The sequence below is a fragment of the Herpailurus yagouaroundi genome, unplaced genomic scaffold (genome assembly GCF_014898765.1).
Source record: "Herpailurus yagouaroundi ecotype Mexico unplaced genomic scaffold, PumYag 203, whole genome shotgun sequence".
In the NCBI taxonomy this organism is placed as follows: domain Eukaryota; kingdom Metazoa; phylum Chordata; class Mammalia; order Carnivora; family Felidae; genus Herpailurus; species Herpailurus yagouaroundi.
The window spans coordinates 8,114,945-8,138,330 of record NW_024412434.1 but is presented as its reverse complement, the minus strand read 5'-3'; the positions used below and the strand labels follow the sequence as shown (position 1 = coordinate 8,138,330).

The following is a 23,386-nucleotide window of genomic DNA, read 5'->3' as shown; positions in this document are numbered from 1 at the left end:
CTTCATGACTCAGTCTTCTCCATTTGTAAAAGAGAAAAAGACAGTACTCAAAGGGCTGCTGTGAAAATTACGCGTGAATATCAGAGAGCACTGGCTTAACACAGTGCCCGATGTGTAGTGAAGGATCTATAAATGGCAGCTATTGTCTGTAAACTCCAAGCCTATCTGATTATGTTAAAGCATTCTCAAGCTTTTATGAAATTAAAAATGACTCAAAGAGAGAAAAATGTCTATTTTGGTAAGCCACCTAGCCATACCATTCGCAGTCTTCCCCTAGGGATATTTTAGGCTCCCTATGCAAAAATTAGAGTAAATTCAATTCCCCAGCTGTAGGCCCAGGTGGAGATTAGAAACAACAAGAACAGAAGCCACGTCAAACTCACTTTAGTTATCATCGGTGAAGTAGAAGATGCTGAACTGAAGACGGCTGAACAGATCTCAGAGGCTAAAGAGTCAGTACGAGCATCACTAATGAACTACTTCGCCGTGGACCATCCTGAAGTGCGCACGAGAGGGAAAATACTGGAAAAGCTGGAACCCTACAGCTGAGCAGCAACAGCTGTCAATCAGTTCCCAGGAGGCGGGTACAAATGTGCACAGGTGTTTACATAATCTCTTGTCCAGGGACTAAGCGTGTTCAGCAATCACTCAAATTACGAGAAGGAATTCAGGAAGGGAGGAACAGCTTGAAACAGGTCCAGCCTGAAGCAGAAGGACCTGTTTCAAGTCCCGGCCAACATCAAGGTGAGAGTCTGTAGCTTAAGACTAAAGGCCTTTGCCTCCCTTGCTCTCCCCAGAATTCCAACAGACACTCCTGCTTGATCTGATTCACCCCTCCCGTAACCAGTTTCGGCTACTGCTATCCTTTTTCCAAAGAAAATTGTATTTTCCGGCATCCATTTCTCCATGTTGTAAATTTTAAGAAGAGGGGGAAACATTGTACCAGCTATAACTTTTTCTAATTTTCTTAACAGCATTAATAGGTGTGTACCATAGTTTTTTTTTTTTTAATTTCAAATGGATTAGGCTACTTTCAGAATACAACAAAAGAATTTTTCTATTCAGTTTCCTTTGGATTTACTTATTTCTAAAAAACCAGTGTAATTTCACTTAGTGTTTCAAAGAAAAACGAAAGACCAATTTACTCATCCTGAACATTTATTCTGTAATCTAATGGGCCAACTCATAATGTTGACAACTGATTTAAAAAAAAAAAAAAAATCAAACATTTAACCTGCCTTTTCTTAACAACTACATCTCAAATAACTGATGCGGGAAATGTCCTCTTTATAAAAATATCCTAATAAATAAGGAAAATAGAATTAAAATGTGACCACTTCACAAACCACTAATAAAATATTAAATGTAGGCAATGATTGTCATTGACCAGGCACATCACAAAAAGACATTCAGTACTGCCTACCCCCGGGGCACCTGGGTGGCTCAGCCGAAGCCTCTGACTCCTGATTTTGGCTCAGGTCATGATCTCATGGTTTGTGAGTTCAAGCCCTGTATCAAGCTCCACACTAAAAATGCGGAGCCTGCTTGGGATTCTCCCTCTCCCCTTCTCTCTACCTCTCCCCTGCATGTACACGTAGTCTCGCTCTCTCAAAATCAATAAACTTTAAAAAAAAAAAAAAAAAAACGTACTGCCTGACTCCAGTTAGAAGTATACCTTACCACCTATGAAGCAATTTTGCAAAAAAAAAAAAAAAAAGAAAAGAAAAAAACTGAATCAAATCAAGCTCTGATTACTATTTACAGGAAATAAAAGAACATGTTAAACCATACATTAAATGAATAGCATTCCGTCAGGTTACCACTTGTTATAATTCTTCTTAATTATGATGACATTACCAAACAAATATTTCTTGATAAATGTACAGGACATTTCTTCAACTTCTCTTTGCGATTATCTTCATCTTAAAAGATGAGGAAACTACACCAAGTATCGGCATGTGAACAGATGTATTTATTGTGATAAGACGGCAAAATTAACAGCTTCACACAGGTCTGGGGTTGCTAATGTCAGAACTATTTTCTTTTTTTTTTTTTTCAACGTTTATTTATTTTTGGAACAGAGAGAGACAGAGCATGAACGGGGGAGGGGCAGAGAGAGAGGGAGACACAGAATCGGAAACAGGCTCCAGGCTCTGAGCCATCAGCCCAGAGTCTGACGCGGGGCTCGAACTCACGGACCGCGAGATCGTGACCTGGCTGAAGTCGGACGCTTAACCGACTGCACCACCCAGGCGCCCCAGAACTATTTTCTTTCCTAGTGTTACTAAACTTTCCCTCACTTGGAAAAATACAACAAACAGCTGAGCCAAGAGGTAGAAGCAGGTCCCTCCCGGCTTCTAAGAAGATAGCTTTAGGAGAAAATAAGCAAAGGAAAAGTTGGATCTGGCTCAGAACCAACAGAACAGAACAACCTCAGGGGACACAGATCAGCACGATCTGACCCTCAACTGCCCTGGCAAGAGATACAATCAGCCAGCTGTTCTCAATGATCCTTAAACCCCGGGGGTCCTCAAGGATCTTTCAGGACTTCCGTGACATCAAAATGATTTTTATAATTAATGCTGAGAGGTTGTTTGCGATTTTCACTGTACTGACATTTGTACTGATGATCTAAAAGCAAGAGTGTGTATAACTGCTGGCACTTTAGCAGGAAGTAAGGTGGGGACAGTCCTCTCCACTCAGTGAGAAAAAAAAAATATGCCACCTTCACATAAGAAGGTGTTTGGAGCGCCTGGGTAGCTAGGTCCGTTGAGCATCCGACTTCGGCTCAGGTCACGATCTCACAGTTTGTGAGTCCAAGCCCCGCATCGGGCTCTGTGCTGACAGCTCAGAGCCTGGGCCTGCTTCGGATTCTGTGTCTCCCTCTCACTCTCTGCCCCTCCCCTGCTTGTGTTCACCCTCCCTCGCTCTCAAAAATAAAAAATAAACATTTTTTTAAAAGAACATCCTTGATGAAACAGTGAAAATTAACAATTGAGTGAAATCTCGACCCTTGAATGCGTGTCTTCTTAATGTTCTGTGACAAAACAGGAAGAGTGCGTAAGAATTTATGCTACACGCTGAAGTATGATGGTTGTCTCCAGGGAAAGACGTTGTGCCAACCTTGTGATCTGCAAGCTGGGCTGGCAGTTTTTGCCCCCCACAGAATATCATCTTATAGGAAGTAACAATGGTAAGGCAAATTGAGTATTGAAAGTGGGGTATGTGACAGACCTTTTTTTTTTTTTTTTTTAACAAATTGAACTTGTCGCTTCAAGGAAAACACCCACCATTGGTGTTGACCGTGAGAAAATTCAAGCTTTCAAGCAAAAATTGGGATTTTCCAAAAATTACATCTGTGTCACGAACATTGACAGTTTTCTCAATACTAACAGAGCTTTCTCCTAGGGTCATGGGTGATTTTTAACAAATGTGACTTTTTTCAAATGGTTATCATAAACGGTGCCAACATTTGGGAGATTTATGTAATTCCGTGAACCAATATGTTCCAAAACACGTATGAAGATTCAAAGGACAAGATATACCAATAGAATTAAATGTAACAGAATGACAAAAGTTTGATATGGGTTAAAAGATTCTAGTCTGCAACTAAATTTTTAAGAAACTGTCACTTACAGAGTTTTGATGTAGTGTCAAAGAGAATACCCAGGATTATCTAAAAAGATCATTAAAACCTCCTGTCTTCCAACTACAAGTCTGTAGGAGACTGGATTTCCTTCATATATTCCAACCGAACAACCAATCACAACAGAAAAATCCAGCTTCTACTAAGCAGACATGAAGAGCTACAATCAAGAAGAATAAGATATCCGGGAATAAATGTCACTAAGGAGGTGAAAGACGTGTACTCAGGAAGTCAGAAGACACTGACTAAAGATGACACAAATGGAGAGATAGTCCAAGCTCATGAACTGGAAAACTACTGTTAAAATGTCCATTCTACCCAAAGCAATCTACAGGTTCAATACAATCCCTATCAAAGGTCCAACAATATTTTTCAAAGACAAATACTCCTACAATTTGAGTGGAACCATGAAAGACCCCAAATAGCCAAAGCAATCTTGAGACAGGAGATCAGGCTGGAGGTATCACAATCCCAGATTGTATACTATACTACAAAGTCACATCAATCAAAACACTGCATACTGAAACGGATACCTATAGATCAATAGAACAGAACTGAGAGCCCAGAAAGAAACCCATGTTGATATAGTCAATTAATCTACAACAAAAGGGGAAAGAATATACAATAGGGAAAAGACAGTCTCTTCAATAAGTGGTGCTGGGAAAACTGAACAGCTATATGCAAAAGAATGAACCTGGACCACTTTTTTTTTTTTTCAACGTTTATTTATTTTTGGGACAGAGAGAGACAGAGCATGAACAGGGGAGGGGCAGAGAGAGAGAGGGAGACACAGAATCGGAAACAGGCTCCAGGCTCTGAGCCATCAGCCCAGAGCCCGAAGCGGGGCTCGAACTCACGGACCGCGAGATCGTGACCTGGCTGAAGTCGGACGCTTAACCGACTGCGCCACCCAGGTGCCCCTGGACCACTTTCTTACATCGTGCACAAAATTAACTCAAAATGGAACAAAGACTTAAATATAAGACCTGAAACTATAAAACTCCTAGGAGAAAACATAGGCAGTAATCTCTTAGACACTGGCCTTGGCAACATTTTTCTAGGTATGTCTCCTCAGGCAAGGGAAATAAAAGCAAAAATAAACTATTGGGACTACCCCAAAAATAAAAGGCCTCTGTACAGTAAAGAAAACCAACAAAATGTAAAGGGGGAAGATACATACAAAGGATAGATCTGAAAGCAGTTCATATCCAAAATATATAAAGAACTCATACAACATCAAAAAAACTAATGATTTAAAAATAGGCAGAGGACCCGAAGAGACATTTTTCCAAAGACAACATACAGATGGCCAATGGACACATGAAAAGCTGCTCAACATCATTAATTATCAGGGAAATGCTAATCAAAACCACAGTGAGGTATCACCTCACACCTGTCAGAATGGCTAGTATCAAAAAGATAAGAAGTAACGAGTTTCAGTGAAGAAATGGAAAAAAGAACACTCATGCACTGTTGAATGGGAATATAACTTGGCACAGCCCCTGTAGAAAACGGTATGGAGGTCTCCCAAAAAATTAAAAATAGAAATACCATACAGGGAGCCTGGGTGACTCGGTTAAGTGTCTAACCTCAGCTCAGGTCATGATTTCACGGCCTGTGAGTTCGAGCCCCGCATCGGGCTCCGTGCTGACAGCTCAGAGCCGGGAGCCTGCTTCAGATTCTGTGTCTCCCTCTCTCTCTTTCTGCCCCTCCCCAACTAGTGCGCACGTTCTCTCTCTCTCCCTCTCTCTCTCTCTCTCTCTCTCTCTCTCTCTCTCTCAAACATAAACAAACTTTTGGGGCGCCTGGGTGGCTCAGTTGGTTAAGCGTCTGACTTTGGCTCAGGTCATGATCTCACGGTTCATGAGTTTGAGCCCCGCGTTGGACTCTGGGCTGAGAGCTTAGAGCCTGGAGCCTGCTTCAAATTCTATGTCTCCCTCTCTCTCTGCTCCTCCCCCACTCATGTTCTCTCTCCTTCAAAAATAAATAAAAACATTAAAAAAATTAAAAAAAAATTTACTCAGTTGAATTTTCTTTTTTATACATGGTTTAACCATTGTTACATATCACCAGAGGAGTTTCTACAAAAAAAAAAAAAAAAAAAAGAAAAGAAAAAAAATACAACTGCTAGGTTTCTCCACTCTCTCTAGATTACAATTCAGTTGATACGGGGTAAATTGGGCATACGTTTCTGAAAGCTACCTCAGTAATTCTACTGTAAAGTCAGGGATGAAAACCACCAGCTTAACTACATTTGAAAAGAATACAGGTGGGTCTCACACTCCCACATACATACCAATATCTATAAACAGGTTACAGTAATGAAAATGAAAATAAAACAAAAACCACTGTGGATGCAGAACAGGAAGAGACACTGTGAAAACATACCTTTGTTAACTAATAATGGAGAAATATTTCCTAAACAAACCCTAGATGGTGAAAAAACAGATCTAAATATAACAAAATTAAAGGTTCTATTCAACAAAGGATTTCAAAGAAGAAACTAAACAGTGGGGGGAAAAAAACTAAGAGAAGATATTTGCACCATTTGAAATCCAACAGATTAACACCTAGAATACACACAAAATTCCTGTAAATTAGGGGAGAAAAGCAGCAAGAGGGCTATAGAAATCTAACAGAAAAAGAGGAAATTTTTAAAAAAGGGGGGGGGAGGTGTATGCCTGGGTGGCTCAGTCAGTTAAGCCACCAATTTTGGCTCAAGTCATGATCTCATGGCTCATGGGTTCAAGCCCCCTGTAAGGCTTTGTGCTGACAGCTCAGAGTCTGGAGCATGCTTTGGAGTCTGTGTCTCCCTCTCTCTCTGCCCCTCCTCCACTCGCACACTCTCAAAATAAACAAACATTAAAAAATAAAAAAAGAAAGAAAAAGAGGTGAAGAATATATAAATGCCAATTCACAAAAGGGGAAAGCCACACAGCTAAGAAGCATATGATAGGATACTCAACTGCATCAGTAATCAGAGAATTCTAAATCACAATGATAATGTATCACTTTGTGCCCAGTTGGCTCCATCCGTTGCATCAGATTGTAAAAACTTAGAAGGCCAGAAAATACCAAGAATGTGGGAAGGACAGCTGGCAACCTTGTAAACTGGCACAGCCATTCCAGATAATAATCTGGCAGAATTTAATGAAGTCATGCACAAGCCCAAGAGAGGGTCCTAGGTGGGGAGGGGGCAGGGAGGAGAAACAGGAATAGAATAGGAGACGAAGGGTCAATACACAATGAAATGAACAGAGAGCCTTCACGTGGACCGATAACGACAGTGGGCCACCAAGGGAGCATTAATTAATGCAATTAATTAATTGCACGCCTGACCTGGCAAGGGAGTCCCAGCCACGTGCGTTCCTTCATGGAACCAGTAAGTGCTAAATCCCCAACCCACCAGGTGCTGCACTTGGGCCCTGCCCTCACAGACTTTACGTTCTAGTGAAGGAAACAGTAAAAAGTCAACAGCTAACACTGTAAAAGAGGGTGACAAGTGCACGGAGGGAAGTAAAATGGGTGACTGTGACAGGAAGCATCAGGAATGAAGCACGACCTTTCAGAGGCTTGCTCCACAGGGGCGGAATCTCAGAGACCTGCAGACAGAGAATTAACCAAGCAGGCAGCCAAAGGGGGAAGAATCTCCAAGAACTGCATTTGGGGGTCATCAAACATAGTCCCCATAATACAGGGGAGACTATTTCCTTTTTTTAATTTTTTTTTAAACTTTATTTATTTTGAGAGAGAGAGAGCACAAGCAGGGGAGGAGCAGAGAGCTAGGGAGAGAGACAATCCCAAGCAGGCTCCCCAATGTCAGCGCAGATCCCGATGTGGGGCTCAAACTCACAAACTGTGAGATCATGACTTGAGCTGAAACCAAGGGTCAGACGCATACCGGCAAGACCATTTTCTAAAGAAGACTCTCGGGTACTTCCTGTAATTGAACTCTCAGGAACAACCTTTAAAATTCTTATTGTATAAAACGTGCACTTCAATGATTATTGTAAGAAACCAAAATATTCTGACCAAAGAAACCTTTTTAGGAGGAAAAAAAAAAACACTAATGTCTCTTCTATGTCGCTTAAAAATGTTTCTGGGGGCATCTGGTGGTTCAGTCAGTTAAGCATCCAACTTCGGCTCAGATCATGATCTCAAAGTTCACGAGTTCAAGCCTGGACTCAGGCTTTGTGTTGACAGCTCAGAGTCTGGAGCCTGCTTCAGATTCTGTGTCTCCCTCTTTCTGTGTTCCTCCCTAACTCACACTCTTGTCTTGTGCATGCACTCTCTCTCTCTCTCTCTCTCTCTCTCAAAAATAAAGAAAGAATAAAAAAAAATTTTTTTAAAGGAAAAAACGGAAGAAAGGGGGGGGCTGAAGACAAAGAAGTAGTCGGTGACAGAGCAGGGATTCAAATCCAGATCTTTCAACCTTCAAAGCCTTTTTTCTTAACCACTACGCTTATATTCCACCTGGCATCTCCTCAGTAGTTTTCAAAGTGTGATCCCTGGGTCAGCAGCATCACCATGACCTTGGAACTTATTAGAAAGGCACATTCTCAGGGCCCACCCCCAGACCCACTGAATCAGAAACTGTAAGGGGTGCCTGGGTGGGTCAGTCGGTTAAGCGTCCTACTCTTGATTTTGGCTCAGGTGATGATCTCATGGTTCGTGGGATAGAGCCCCACGTCGGGCTCTGTGCTGACAGCATGACTTGAGACTGTCTCCCTCCCTATCCCTCTCCAAGTAAATAAACATAGAAACAATAAGAATGGCGCCAGCTACCTAGGTTTTCACAAGCCCTCCAAGTGAGCTGGAGGCCCCTGAGGTTTGAGAACCACTGGTCTACAGTTTTCATGTTCAATGTATGCATGTTAAAAGGGAAACGATCACCATTTTGGAAATTTCAAAACTTAAACTTTTGATCCTATTTAAAATGACTCTAAATAAATCAAAATAATGTTCATTCATTTTCTCAAGACACAGTAACTCCTTCCCCAACCTGACAAAATGCCGAATCTGTACCCTGATTCAACTGCCTAAAAAAAGTCTACTCTGAGGAGACTTACTAGGAACTGGATTTTAAATTCCAAACACGAAAAAGAGCACAGAGATCCAAACAGAATCTTCAGAAGTTGAATCAGAAGCTATATTAGGAAGAGGACAAAAATGTTTTGAGTTATCAGCAGCAGAAGCTTGACAAATCTTGGTCCACAGCTTCATAATCCTTTTTATCTCTGGCTCCACTCCAGATTCTTACAACACCCCTCAACACACTTCCAATTGCCAAAAAAAGAAAAAAATAACAACCTTCAGGAATATTTGCATTCTCGAGATTCAAAGTGCTTTAAATAAACACACACAGACACCATCTCCCAAACATGTTTTTATCATGAGTCAAGCTAATGGGAGGTTTTCACCATGCATACTAGAGCAAAAGTGCTCGATAATCCCACCCCCTTACTGAGCCCGCCCTTTAAGGCATCCTACCTGCCTCTTTTCTTTTCAAAGCAGTATCTAGACCAGGAGCCTTCTTTCCTATCCTAACTCAAGTCCTCAGTTCAAGTAATAACAGCAGAGTACTTAAATTTGTGTGTGTGTACTTAAATGTGCCTATTTCTATTGACTTTTTTTTATTAATTTTTTTTAACGTTTATTTATTTTTGAGACAGAGACAGACAGAGCATGAATGGGGGAGGGTCAGAGAGAGGGAGACATAGAATCTGAAATAGGCTCCAGGCTCTGAGCTGTCAGCACAGAGCCCGACTCGGGGCTCGAACTCACGGACCGCGAGACCTGAGACCTGAACTCACGGACCTGAGCCGAAGTCGGCCGCTTAACCGACTGAGCCACCCAGGCACCCCGTCTATTGACTCCTTTTTTTAAGGGAGTGGAAGACAGTATCAGAAGTATATACAGATTCAAGCACCTACCATAATGTGAGAACCGACTATATGCCTAATAACTCTTGTAAGCTATTCACGTGTGTACTCAATTTTATGAAGTTCAGGATTCCACTTATTTTAAACATTAAAAACATAAATTTAGAGACTAAAGAGTTAACTAGCCCAAGTCTGTACCATGGGATAGCTATAAACCTGACTTAAAACGCATATTGACTTGATTCAAGTCAAAGATGCAGAGAGCTCTGGAAAGCCCACACTCAGGCAGTTTGTAATCTGCCAGCTTTCCACACCCACGCTCACCCAAGGGCTGGCAGCACTGGAGGAGCTAGCATCCTAGAAGGAATGATACCTATTTATCTTCCCCCTCCCAAAGCACCATCAAATCCCCTGAGAATCCCAGCTGGTTCCAAGAAACAAACTACCAAAGCCCTTCTCACCACACAGAGTTCATTGGAACTGAAACACACACGCACCAACCACCTACAGACCTTCCTGTTTAAGTTCTTATCCTGCCTTTTAAAAGTCCAATGCTTTCTGCAAAACATCTCCTAAAATGCAATCGTCCCAAACAGTCCTTCTCCAGTAACAGTGCCATTTCTATATCTAAAACTGGCACCCCTTATGAAAGCAATAGGTAGGTTTTCTCAGCCCCCTACTGTAACTAACAATCAGTAACAGCAATTAATAACAAACAAGCCTGTTAGCTTCTACAATCAGAGGGAGAATACTCCCTTCTTTATAAGTGGAGTAAGCTGATAATAATGATCTCCTAAAAGAACAGATTATGGGAGCCTTCAAGAAAGAAAAACCAAAAGTGTTTTATGTGCCTGGGGAAAAAAAATTTATAACTTAAGAATTTGCTCATACTCAAGACTTGAATATCCTTGTTATACGTGCCCACTTTAATTCTACCACTACTTTTGAGGAAACAGTAATCAAAGAACAAAACATAAAACTATGCTCAAATAGCTCCTAGTTCACATTAAGAGTTAAAACACAGCCATTTAAAAAAAAAAAGTGCAAATCAAATGTAGGACCAAAAATCCACACTCTGGTGGTTTTTTGGTTCCTGGTTCCTGATCACAGGGAGAATCAGAGAGGTTTTTAGAAGTTATTTCTAAAATTACTAACAGTGTCCTTCACTTTAAGCTGCTGCTTCCTTCCAAATAATCTCACTTAATAAAACTGACTTAAGTCACTCATTGCAATTATCTCTGAACTGCCATTACAACAGGAAGAGTTACAGTACATTTGTATCTTTGTCAGTGAAATGTTTATAAGGAAAAAAATCTGATTGAACGCTCTATGAAGCAGCACCCAGTGCACCACCTAGTGGGAGTTGTGTAACATTGTAATTAATTATTCTTTTTTTTTTTTTTTTAAAGGAAGAAACCCTAGATAAGAATACAACAAATACTATATATACAAACCGCCTAAATCTCTTTGGTTCCCACTTGGCAAGAGGGTTGTGTTCATAAGAAAAGAGGACTCGGGCGCCTGGGTGGCACAGTCGGTTAAGCGTCCGACTTCAGCCAGGTCACGATCTCGCGGTCCGTGGGTTCGAGCCCCGCGTCAGGCTCTGGGCTGACGGCTCAGAGCCTGGAGCCTGTTTCCGATTCTGTGTCTCCCTCTCTCTCTGCCCCTCCCCCGTTCATGCTCTGTCTCTCTGTCCCAAAAATAAATAAAAGTTGAAAAAAAAAATTAAAAAAAGAGGACTCAATTTCTGTACAAACTAACAGGCTGATAAAGGTTTCTTAGTGGCAATTTTTGCTTGGGTGTCGAAAATTTTGACAGGAGACTAAAAATTAAGACATTACTGCAAAAACAAACAATCAGAGTTAGGCTGATGGGGCTTGTGTAAGGGATGCCTCATACCCTATAAGGAAAACTTATGTTAAAATGTACATGTTACATGCAACAGATACATCTCCCATGTAAAGGGACAACTTCATGGTTAGAACAGTTCCATTAATTCAGAAGACATTTCCATGTTCCTGATGACTGCTAAATTTAAAAAATTTTTTTTCAACGTTTATTTATTTTTGGGATGGAGAGAGACAGAGCATGAACGGGGGAGGGGCAGAGAGAGAGGGAGACACAGAATGGGAAACAGGCTCCAGGCTCTGAGCCATCAGCCCAGAGCCTGACGCGGGGCTCGAACTCCCGGACCGCGAGATCGTGACCTGGCTGAAGTCAGACGCTCAACCGACTGCGCCACCCAGGCGCCCCCTGATGACTACTAAATTTAACATAACTGAGCAATTCTCCAAAGTTCCCCAGGCCTTGACATCATTCAAAAGGTTCCTCCCAACTATCTATTAACGCCCATTAACCCCCAAACTCCATTAACCCCCAAACTCCCTTGTGTTATTCTAATTAAGGAATGATTTTTACATTTTCAATTTTTCCACTAAATTTATAGTAAACCTTCTGCAAAAAGAAGTCATAAGTCATGACCAAAATGCATCATGCTTCATTTTCCTTTGCCTTCTACATGTGAATTGTTTTGGTTCAATTCAAAAAACAGTATTGGAGTCCACTGCTAAGCTACAGATGCAAACGTAAATAAGATATGGTTCTCTAATTTGGAAAACCTCCCAAAATTTAAAATAGAGGTTTTTCACACAGCACCACGAGGAGTTTGTTTTGTTTAGCCTGTATGAGAAAGTGCCTTTCTGGTGTGATTTAAACTATCTTAGCAACCTCGAGGAGAAAGAAAAAACAAAAAAAAAACCTAAGAGACAATATTCCTTTACTTGGAAATAACCACCTCCATCTGTGACTCTTGTATCACATGATCAAATCAGTATGCAGACGCTTGCTTGATGGTGGGAAACTTAGTAGATCCTGGATTAAATCCATTACAGGTGTAAAATAAAGTAGGAGCCAGGTGACCTGGAACAGAATTCTCTTCATCTCTAGGGCTTTCATTTAGGTACTTGTAAAATGGGCATGATATGCATTACCAGGCTCTGAATAGAAGGATTACAAAACTGATAGAGTCTATGAGAGTCTCATTAAAAGACCTAAATGGAAATACAGGTTATCTCCCATTTTTCACAAGTTCATGTACCACTACTTTGCTTTTATGAAAGACCTACTTAGCTAACCGAAAGAAATCCAACAGAGGATTCTCCCTTTTTTTAAATGGAAAAGCGAAAATAACGTTCAGTGTTTGTTTTGCACTGGCTGGTATAGAGGCAGGATGCACCCCAAGCATCAGAAGTGGCTCTGCCCAGCTCCTTCCCTGGGAACTACACTCAGCATCCAGCATCACGCTGCCGCAGCCTTGACCTGTGTCGAGCATCTGTGCTGTATCTTGACGTATTCTAATGCATCCACTAGCAAAACGTGTCCTAAGGTATCAGAAAAGCCCAAGAGGTTTTTTTTTTGGGGGGGGGGTGCATCTGGAACACTAAAAATGTTTGCCATATAAATAGTAAGTGCTGCTTTGCTTTGCAGCACTTCAGCTTAGAAAAGGTTTCACGGGAACGCTGTTTTCAGAGAGCGGGGAAAACCTGTACTGGTTTGTAGAACTGGAGTGCACCTGGAGGGGGAGAACACTGCTCCAAGAGTTCTCACTGTGCCATTACCACCGACACCCGGTGACCTTCACCATTTCACATGTTAATAGTGAATGGAAAAAGGTTATTAAGCAAGTCCAAGGTAATAACAATTCAAAATGCAATTCATATAATGAATAGCCTGGCTTCTATGCAAAATATTACGGCATGAGTACCAAGCAGGTGCATCCCTAAAAGCTAAACCCAGAGATGGTTTTTAGAGAAGCTTTTGTATTTGAATGCCAATGTTTAAAAAATTACAAGAAAAAAGAATCCCAATTTGACAAAGTGGCAGAAACAAGGTTCCACCCCCTCAAGCCTTTCAAAACCTGCGCAGGCATTCCTCGTGAACATTCCTCCCCCTCACTCCCATCGCACCGTTCCCCACTTCAGCCCAGACAAAGGTGAGTCACACTGCTGGGTCTACTTGTCACTTCAGGAAAGTCCCCAAACAAGTTCACGTTAAAGACTTCTAATTTAAAAAATAATAAATAATAAGTAAACAGTGTTCATGTGTAAGTGGCACTGCAATGCGCCTGTCTTAGGAAATATGTAATTAACAATACCCAAGACACCTTTCTCGCTTAAAAAAAAAAAAAGCCACTCAGCTAATCGTTACTTATCAGTAGATCCTTTTTCCTCGCGAGCCTGACTCTGACTCAACTCCGCAGCTTTTCTCCACCTGCGCGTCCTCGCGCCCTCCGTTGGGCCCAGCCGCCTCAGGCGAGTCCCCAAGGGGTCCCACCCGCCGCTGCCCCCCCCCCCTTCCCGGTCGCTCGCCCGACCCCGCCCCCACCTCCCCGCAAGGTGTCGCCGCCGCCGCGGGCTCCCGGGAGGAGGCGTTTCGAGGCTGGCGGGAGGCTCCGGGTGACGCGGCCCGGCTTGGCCCGGCCGCCGCCCGCGGGAACAGCAAGGGGAGCAAACCCCACAGCCTGTGCCGCACCGGTGCTCGGATAGGCGCCGCAGCCCCGGCACCCCATTACCTGCTCCGGGCAGCCGCGGCCGGCGGGAGGCGCGATCGCTCTGGCCCCTGCAGCCCCGGGTCGGGAGACGAGGAGGCAGCGACCGCAGCCGCCGCAAAGGACAATCAGGAGCCAGCGGGCTCGGCACCGCCTCGGCGGGCGCAGAACGCACGAGCCCAGCGGGAGCCCGGCCCCCACCTTCAGCCGGCGAGTAACCGACTTGGCCCCCTCCCTCGGAAGGGCGGGGCCACGGCTGGAGGGGCGGGCTGGGGCGGGACCGTAACGCCCGCGGGGCCGGAGCTCCTCAGACGCTTCGTAAGACGCGCCTGCTTATAGGCTGCGACGGAGGTAGGCGTCTCGGACTTGAAGACGGCCTCGACAGCAGAGCTCTCTCATTGGTCGGTAAGAGAAAACAAAGCAGAGGTCTGATTGGTGAGAGCTCTGTAGCTCCTCTCCCTCTCCCCTCAATCATCGGCAGCTCCGCCCCTACCCGCTCGGTTCCCAGGTGGCTGCCGAATACGTTGTCTTACAGACCTGCAGTCTCCGAAGCGAAGAAACCCGGATACCCAGGTTTCTTTGCCAGGTGCGAGAGATTCTTTGATTCCCGAATGAACTTGATGAGTAACAGCTAACCTTTAACGTGAATTTAGCTAGGATTTAGAGAGTTTTTCCCTGGGTATTTTTTAAGTACTTCATAAGATTCAAAGGGAAATTGTCCTAAGAGAAGGAAAGGCAAAAAAATGTTTTCGCTCCTGGCAAAATTATGCGTCACTTTTTTTTCGTTTTACCTGTGTATGAGGCATATATTACTTCTATAATTAGAAATAATTTTAAAATAAAAAGTGAGTAAAGTGCAAAGAATGGTAAAGCAAACCTTCGGGATATTCAAGAGACTAATTCTTTCACGGTAGTAATACAGGCAACATATGATGGTCATCAAAACAATATGAACTGGTATCAGCCCCTTCTAAGAACTTTACAAGTATCACTAAGTATTACTGAGGCTCACCCATGCTCTTTCCTGAGTAAATAAATGCTACTTACACATAATGTAGAATGCATCACACTCTCAAAAGATTTTTAGGAAAACTCCCTGACAGGAAGAATTTAGAATCCAAAGGACAAAATAAATAAAGCACTAAAACAAAAAAACAAAAAACAAAGAAAGGAAGTATACAGAAAGAAATTCGGAAGATATAAATTGGAAAACTCAGCCACTACAGGGAATTATAAGAAAGAAAGGGATGTGACAGAACTTCAAGATGTGACTTTAACTTTGAAAATTGAAAGTCGAGGGAGGAGGAGAGAGAGAATGATCAGTGACCTAGAGTTAAGGTAATCTGAGCTCTCAGACCAGAGTAGGCTGGCCCTGTGTTATCTAGCCAGTTTAGAAGGGAATGAAGCATAACTCACCTGGGAACCATACTCCCTTAACTCTCTGGCTGCTTCCCTATTCTATTTGTTCTTCTTGTCATTCCCCATGAGGTTCAGAAATAGGCTGTTTGAAATAAAGCCTTTCCCCAACAACTCCATGAATTATACAGTAGTGGAAAAAAAATGGAAGCTGGCAAAATTCAAAACTAAGGAAGGAAAGGAATGTTAAGGTAAACATGAACTTGAAAAGAAGGACAAGAAACTCAATACAAGGAATAGGGCACATCCCCTTTTTTCTCTTTTTTCCTGAGAATACAATAAAACTCTTTGGAGGGCAGTAACCTCATTACCTAACAATTTTTTATATCACCTTTGCAGTAAATGGAATCCTAAACAATAGTCTGAAAATAGATGTCCCAGTATACTCTAAGCGAGTAACTTACTGTTGAGATCTAATTATGTGTAAATATGTAAGGAAAAATAAATAAATAAATAACTTAGCACTCACTGCCTACTATGACCAAATTGGCAAGAAAACTCTCCAAAAGTTTTCCCACAATAATGCCTGGCATTCCATTACTAACATTCTTTCTTTGGGATTAAGTAATTTATATCAAAAATTATTCTTTTATGGGGCACCTGGGTGGTTCAGTCTGTTGAGCCTCTGACTTCAGCTCAGGTCATGATCTCACGGTTCGTGAGTTCGAGCCCCACATCCGGCGTGCTGCTAGCCAGTCAGCACAGAGCCCACTTTGGACCTTTTGTCCCCTTATCTCTCTGCCTCTTCCCCGCTTATGCGCGCTCTCTCTCTCTCTCAAAAAAAAAAAAAAATTAAAAAATATATTATTTTATTCCTTTACTCAACAAACATGTAATAATACTAATCATCAAATTCTAGTTCCTTCAGTGAACTGGTCACTCTACTAAGCATTGCCTTGAACAAGACAGAGTAGGAGCTATTTATCAGTAAAAGAAAGACAATGAACAAGTCAACAGATAAACTTACAGAAAGGGATAAAGGCAAAGAAGAAAACAGGTACCCAAGGGATGGAGGTGCTTCTTGAATTTGGGAAGGGAGAGAGAAATACTCTAAGATCTGAGCTGCCACTGAAATCAGAAAACACCAACCAGCTCTACAGAACCCGAGGGCAATGGCATTCCTAGCAGAGGAAACAGCAAGAGCCAAGGTCCTGAAGGAGGAAGAAGAGTAATGTTGTAGGAAGAGAGAGAAGACCAGTGTGGTTAGACTGGCACAGGGAGGGAGTGATCCCAGACAGGTCAGAGAGGGAGGCAGGGCCTTGTAGGCAGTGGTAGGAAGTTTGTATTTTATCGTAGATTCCTGATAAGGTAACAGGATGTTGGAATAAAATCATGATTTTCTTTTCCCTTTTCAGAGTCACCAAAGAAGTGGACATTCATTCACCAGGCCAGCCTATCAGGCATAGATCTAGTAAGAACCTACTATTTTGCAGGGATAGGCTAGTTGTGGGGGTATAATATTGAGTATGATACCAACCCAGGTGGATCTAGAGACAAATTGTTACTGCACAAGTGGTTAGGAAATCAAGGGTGCTATGGGAACAGAATCCAGAAAGGGCCAAGGAGATCATCCTGAAAGAAATGAGGGATCACTGAATCAGTAGGGCGTCATCCCAGTGAAAGGCTACAGGTTCTAGATCCAGGGAGCCACAACAAAGGAACATTGGGCCACAGTCCAGAAGAAGGAAATCTAAGGCAAAGCCTTAGAAAAGCATTGCAGAAAAAATCAACTTTCCCCACATCGCAAGTTTGCCTAGCATGGATGAGCCCAGAATGTGGAAACAAAAATCCAATTAGGAGCAGCATTCTGAAAGCATAAGAGCTGAGCAAAGCATGAGAAGAAACAGACTGTTGTTTCACATTATCTCCTTCGTTTCTTCAATACAAGTCATTAAAAATTGCACACACACCCTTATAACTATGACATTCCTTTTAGGATAGTAATGAGTTAACAGTATTAATCCTATTTGGCCAGAATTAGGACAGAGCTGAAGCCCTCGGAGTTAGAGATCTGTTCTACCAGTTCTGGCCTTTCTCGTGCTTCTGACCATGGCTTTCTCTTTACTGGTTGAACTCACACCATTACCAGATATCTGTAAGAAAAGAGAGGCCCCCTCCCCACCCTGTACTGTGGAGGGCTAATCAGTGGAAATGCTGAGAATGTCAAAATATCTTGGTGCATCCAGCTGGTAGTGGCAGGTGAATCAAAAGATGCAGCAACTAAATAAGTTAAAAAGTAAATAAAAAATGTAACCACTGAAATGTATGGCACAATGCTTCAAAGCCACTGAAAAGTAATCTCCGTGCCCCAGTAATAGAGTTCAAAGATTAATGCTTAAGACAGAGGGGTAACGTAGAATCCAAGGGCAAAGATAAGTCAGTCTTGACTTGAAAGACAAGAGGAACTTGGCTGTAGTTTTCTCTGTCTTCAAACCAGCCTCTTTCTACTCTCCCATTCTCTAGAAAACAGCTTTCAGGGCTCCAAAGTTCAGCAGTCAAAGTAAAGCTACCTTAGTGCTCCCCAACCCCCAACCTAATCAACTACCTTGACACAATCCCAAATTCTATGGAGAGAAAATACGAGTGGCTATGCCTGGTCCGTCTCCACTCTACCCCACCACCTGTGATCATGGAGGTGTGGGGAGAGTGGGGACCACCAACATGGCTGCCAGGGCCCATCTCTGTTGACAGCCAGTGACTTCCCAGAGAACAGGCACTAGACAGATTGCCAGATAGGCATGCATCCCGCCCCCCGCTACCCAACGTTTTGTGGAGTCAGTCAGTGGGGCTCCATTATCTATTCAGTGAAAGTCTTTGCCTGTCCTTTCACACTAAGACGGAGGCCCAGAGGCCAAGACCAAAGTCTTCAATGGTGACTGCCTGCTTTCTTGAAATCTTTATTTCAGTTGGTTTCCAGACACGAAGTACCCCTGTCTCTTCCACTTTCGAGCTGCCATTCCCATTTAAGTCTTCTACTGATTCCCAATTTCCCTGTGTCAAGTATACCTCTTGACACTGATTTACCTAAAGAGCAAAAGCACCTGCCAGGTTGGTGAATATCCATGAACACTGCTCTCGGCTCAGCTGAAACCAGCACGTAGAACAGTCAGGACCAATGAAACGATACAAGCAGAAGGTGGACCTTCACCTGCCCATGTTCCTTCGACACTTACTCAGATGAACACGTGGGCAGTCCCATACCTTCTCTGATAGCTTTTAGATAACAAAAATCCTTTGATCAGTTTAAGCCATAAAATATAGTTTTCATTGAGAAATTTTCATATGAATGCCAATACACTTTGATCAACACTTCAAGCTTCATTCAGATAGGCCTTCCCTCCACTCCCTCAGCCAGGGTCGCAGGCAGGCTGGGTCCTCCCAGGAAGGGGAGAAGGAACGGCCTCCAAATTCACAAGGTAAGGAGAGGAGAGTACTCCAAAGATCCAGCATTCGTGCTCAGCTCTTCCTGCTGGGGAGACGGGGAGACGTTGCTCTGGGCCTGGCCAAGGACTACACGGAGCACTTCCCCTCTCAGGTGCTTTCTAACAATCTTAGAGACCTGAACTTGAAACATCTGACGTTGTCTCTCCTGTCCTGGTCAATGCAGTTTTCTCTGGCTGCCGCTTCCCGCGCCCAGGAGGACCCTTAGTTTCTGGTTCCCGGAAGGCTACTTTCCACAAATTCTCCGCTTGATCACCTCTCCAGGTGTTGCTCTTGGGCAAGATTTACACATCCCCAGGGGCGCCTGGGTGGCTCATTCGGGTGAGCGTCTGACTTCGGCTCAGGTCATGATCTCAGTTTGTGAGTTCAAGCCCCATGTCTGGGGCTCTGTGCTGACAGCTCAGAGCCTGGAGCCTGCTTTGGATTCTGTGTCTCCCTCTCTCTCTGCCCCTCCCCTGCTCATGGTCTGTCTCTCTCTGTCTCTCAATAATAAATAAATGTTAAAATAAAAAAAATAAAAAATAAAAAGATTTACACATCTCCAGCACAGCTCTCTCTCACAAACGGCTCTCCTCGCGTCCTCGAGAAACCTTCACACATACTTTACTCCCACCGACCCAGATGCCAGAGCCTGGTGGATTCTCAGAGCACGCGAGTCTTGAGTACTCCCTCTCCTTCCCTGCTGTCTCTCTGAACTAACGCCTCAAGCGAACACCTTCAGTCTCTCCATTTTAGATATCTTAGGAAAAAGCCAGAGACTCCAAGAACCAGAGAACACAAACCCACTTTGATCCTCCTGACACCCCTCCTCAGGGAGATCAAGGAGGAAGACCTCGGACCAGAGATTAGGTGGGACTCAGCATTGCTTTCTAGGAAGAAAACTTCCTCACAGATCCTACCCAAACCCCACTTCCGCTGCCTTTGTACAATCCTGTTTTGAGTGAGGGATTTTTAAGAGTCAACGAGGAGCTGAGATATTTCCTTTGAGATTTGCTTCCTGCTCTGGCAAGTTTAGAAGTTTACATCTATTGTCTCTTGGTGCCTCAGTAAAAAATGTACTTTTGCACCTTGTCACACCCGTGTGAACCTGCAAAAACTGCTTTTGTTAATTAACACCAAGGACATAGGGCTAAGAAAACTCGTTCTCTAAAATCACAGACTGTGGGAAACTGAGTTGAGTATCAGTGAGAACGGAACCCTTGCTCTTGCCTGAATGATGGGAGCCTGTGGGTCACTTTGACACCAAGAAGCAGCCTTGATTTTCAGCCGAGGTGCAGACCGTCAGGTAAAGGATTTGGACACACAGCATTCTGCATTAATCCAAGGAAATAGGACTCCGAGTATGCCGTTCAGCCCAGACCTGATGTTGCTAAGAATATTATTAAATGTTTATAAAATATTACTCACAGCTTTGCTCTGCTTTGAAACCGTCGTAACACTCTTTCATCTAAATCTTACCCAACTCCACCTTTCCCAAGCACCTTGCAATAACCTTGCCTCCTCCTTTTTTGGTGAGGCCCTCCCTGGGTCCCTTGGCGCACGCTGTCCCGTTACGAGTTCATTAACCTAAGTCAGTTAGACTTCGGTTTGTCTCTGGTGGTGTGGGACTGTTGGACTTTCTCATTAATGATCAAATTCTTCCCAGATCAAGTTACTAGCTCGCATTTTCCCAGGTTCTGTCTTCATATCTGCGTCTCCCTTTACTGCACCAAGTCACACAACCCCACTGCCACCAGCGTACCATCCCCAGAGTCCTCCCGAATCCTGCAGCTACAATCGTAGAACACGCAAAAAACCACGAACGTGTGCGCACGTGGGAACAATAACCTCTATAGACTAGCAAAAAGAGAACGTATTAAAGGATATCAAAATTACCCGAGGAGCTTTTTCAAATTACACGAGCCCTGAGAAATTGATACAATCCCTCCTACTGTTCCCTCCCCGGATATACATAATTGACTAACTCGTTACAGCGGGGATCCTGTTAAGAGGGAAGAGTACCTTCCGGTGTGTTCATGGGAGGAGGTTAAGAAACTCTCCTTTATCCCTCACTAATCTGAAAGGCCCTCGATCAAACTTCTAAGCCCAGAAGTTCGAGGGAATATTTTTTCTCTTCGCTAAAAACACTGGCTTGTTGCTTAGAAATGAAAGAAGCTGTCCCCATGATGAAAGGGGCTTTGTCTGACTCATTCACCATGGTATCTCCGGTGGCATCACCCAGGTCCGGCACATAGCCAGTGCCCAGTGGACATTTGCTGCAGTAATAAATTTGGAACTAATTTCAAAGTGGCAGAGTTTTGATCCACCACTTGTACCAAGGCAAGAAGCACCCGTCTAAACTGTTAGCACTGGCAGGGCTCTATTTCTTTTCATATTTACGTGGTAACGCTTCAAGATGGGTTCCTGATGACATCAGCGGTTGGCCGCCCCCTCAAGCGTATAAACTGAGAGCCATTCAATAACTCTGAGGGGTAGGGAGGGGTGACAACAGGGTATTTCGGGCATCTGAACGTTGATGACCAGTGATTCTACGAAAACCTTGACACGGACCTGTATGCGGGCCTCAGCATAGTGTATTACCATACGTGTTAGAGTAAAACAAGACCTCTGGAACGATGGAACTCTGATAATAGCTTGTCAGTAGGCTGATGATGACTCATGCTGGTGTGCTTAACTTAGGAGCCTCAGCCTGTGATCTATTCTCCAGTCGTTCAAATCAGATGTGCCCTGTAATGTATTTGATGCTATAGACGTAGGTATAGATAAAAATAAAAGATGTAGATATATACAGATGATATAGATATTGGTATAGGTATCAATAAAGGTATTGGTATAGATACAGATAGATATAGATAGACATAAATCACTTAAAGTTTCTCATACTAACCAAAACACCCCTCCCTTGCTCCCATCTGCCCATGTCTGTAAAGCTGCAAATTTGAAGGAGTTGGAGTAGTTTTAGAACATCCTTCATACCCATGACATTTGAAGTTAGGATAAGAAAACCATTTTTTCTTAAATTGCATTTAGCATTTTAAAAAAAAGATCAAAGACCTTTCGGCCACGAGTATAAAGTGAGAGCAATTTTAACTACCAAAAAAAACCATCTTGTCACTATTTAGCCACCTTCCAAAGAGCAAAGAACATCTTTGCTTTGTAATACGCACGATCAGAGTAGGCATTTTGCATTCACAAGGGCATTGATACAAAAGTTGAGGAAAAAACACCCTTATACTGACATGAGTTAGTCAGAACTTATATTTAATTAATCTCAGTCATCTTTGTACTTACCTTGTTGAGCTCACCAGGGAACGTCACAAGCATAATTGCTCTCGTGCTATTAGGTTCCCCAGAAACTACACCATCATTCATTAATTAGTGCTGACCTGGAAAGCAGAAGCTTCCTCCTCTCCCCGCTTAAAAACTGAGTAACTCTTCATTGTGCAAAGAAGATTAAGAAGCATGTAAAGAGAAGCACTAGCAAGATAGAAAGCCATAAGGTACACCTGGCCGGCTCAGTCAATAGAACAGTGACTCTTGATCTTGGGATGGTGGGTTCAAGCCTACATTGGGTGTAGAGAGTTCTCAAAAAAAATATAAGAGGCACCTGGGTGGCTCAGTCGATTGAGCGTCTCACCTCAGCCCAGGGCGTGATCTCACTGTTCATGAGTTCGGTTGGGCTTGCTACTGTCAGCACAGAGCCTTCCAGATCCTCTGTTCCCCTCTCTCTCTGCCCCCAGAAAATAGAGCACTTTTCCTTGATTGCCTTTATTGAAATATGTCTTCACAGGGTGCCTGGGTGGCTCAGTTAAGTGGCTGACTTCGGTTCAGGTCATGATCTCACAGTTCTGTGCTGACAGCTGGGAGCCTAGAGCCTCTGCTTCAGATTGTCTCCTTCTCTCTCTGCCCCTCCCCTGCTTGTGCTCTTTCTTTCTCTCTGTCTCCCTTTCTCTCTCTCTTTCTCAAAAATGAATAAAAAACATTTTAAAAAAAAATTTTAAAGGGTCGGGGCACCTGGGTGGCTCAGTGGGTTAAGCGACCAACTTCAACTCAGGTTGTGATCTCACAGTTCAAGCGAGGGGGGTTCAAGAGTGGGGGGGTTCAAGCCCCACATTGCGCTCTGTGCTCCCCACTCGTGCTGTCCCTCAAAAATAAATAAACATTAAACAATTTTTTTTAATGTTTAAGGAGAAATTCATAGTTTCTAGAAGATTACAGAATTCAATTTGTGCATTTGCAAGCCCCAGCTCAACTGTAGTATAACATGGATTTTGTTTAAAAAATTTTAATGTTTATTTATTTTTGAGAGAGAGAGAGAGACAGAGACAGAGTACGAGCAGGGGAAGGGCAGAGAGAGGGAGACGCAGAATCCACAGCAGGCTCCAGGCTTTGATCTGTCAGCACTAAGCCCAACGCAGAGCTAGAACCCACAGACCATGAGATCATGACCTGAGC

General features: G+C 43.2%; 1 protein-coding gene and 1 long non-coding RNA gene across 9 annotated transcripts in view; one reads left to right on the top strand and one right to left on the bottom strand.

The window, feature by feature from the left end:
* MPP7 (MAGUK p55 scaffold protein 7) overlaps positions 1 to 14,251 on the bottom strand; it is a 303,608-nt gene extending 289,357 nt beyond the window's left edge. For all 8 annotated transcript variants that reach the window (XM_040451103.1, XM_040451107.1, XM_040451109.1 and 5 more), the window contains exon 1: positions 14,099 to 14,251. The gene's annotated coding sequence lies outside the window, so the exon portion shown is untranslated. The remainder of the gene's footprint in view (positions 1 to 14,098) is intronic.
* Positions 14,252 to 14,322: 71 nt separating this feature from the next.
* LOC121014679 (uncharacterized) lies at positions 14,323 to 17,594 on the top strand. The gene is made up of 2 exons (XR_005783360.1): positions 14,323 to 14,660; positions 16,846 to 17,594. It is a non-coding gene; the product is annotated as an uncharacterized LOC121014679 (long non-coding RNA).
* The last annotated feature ends 5,792 nt before the right edge of the window (positions 17,595 to 23,386 follow it).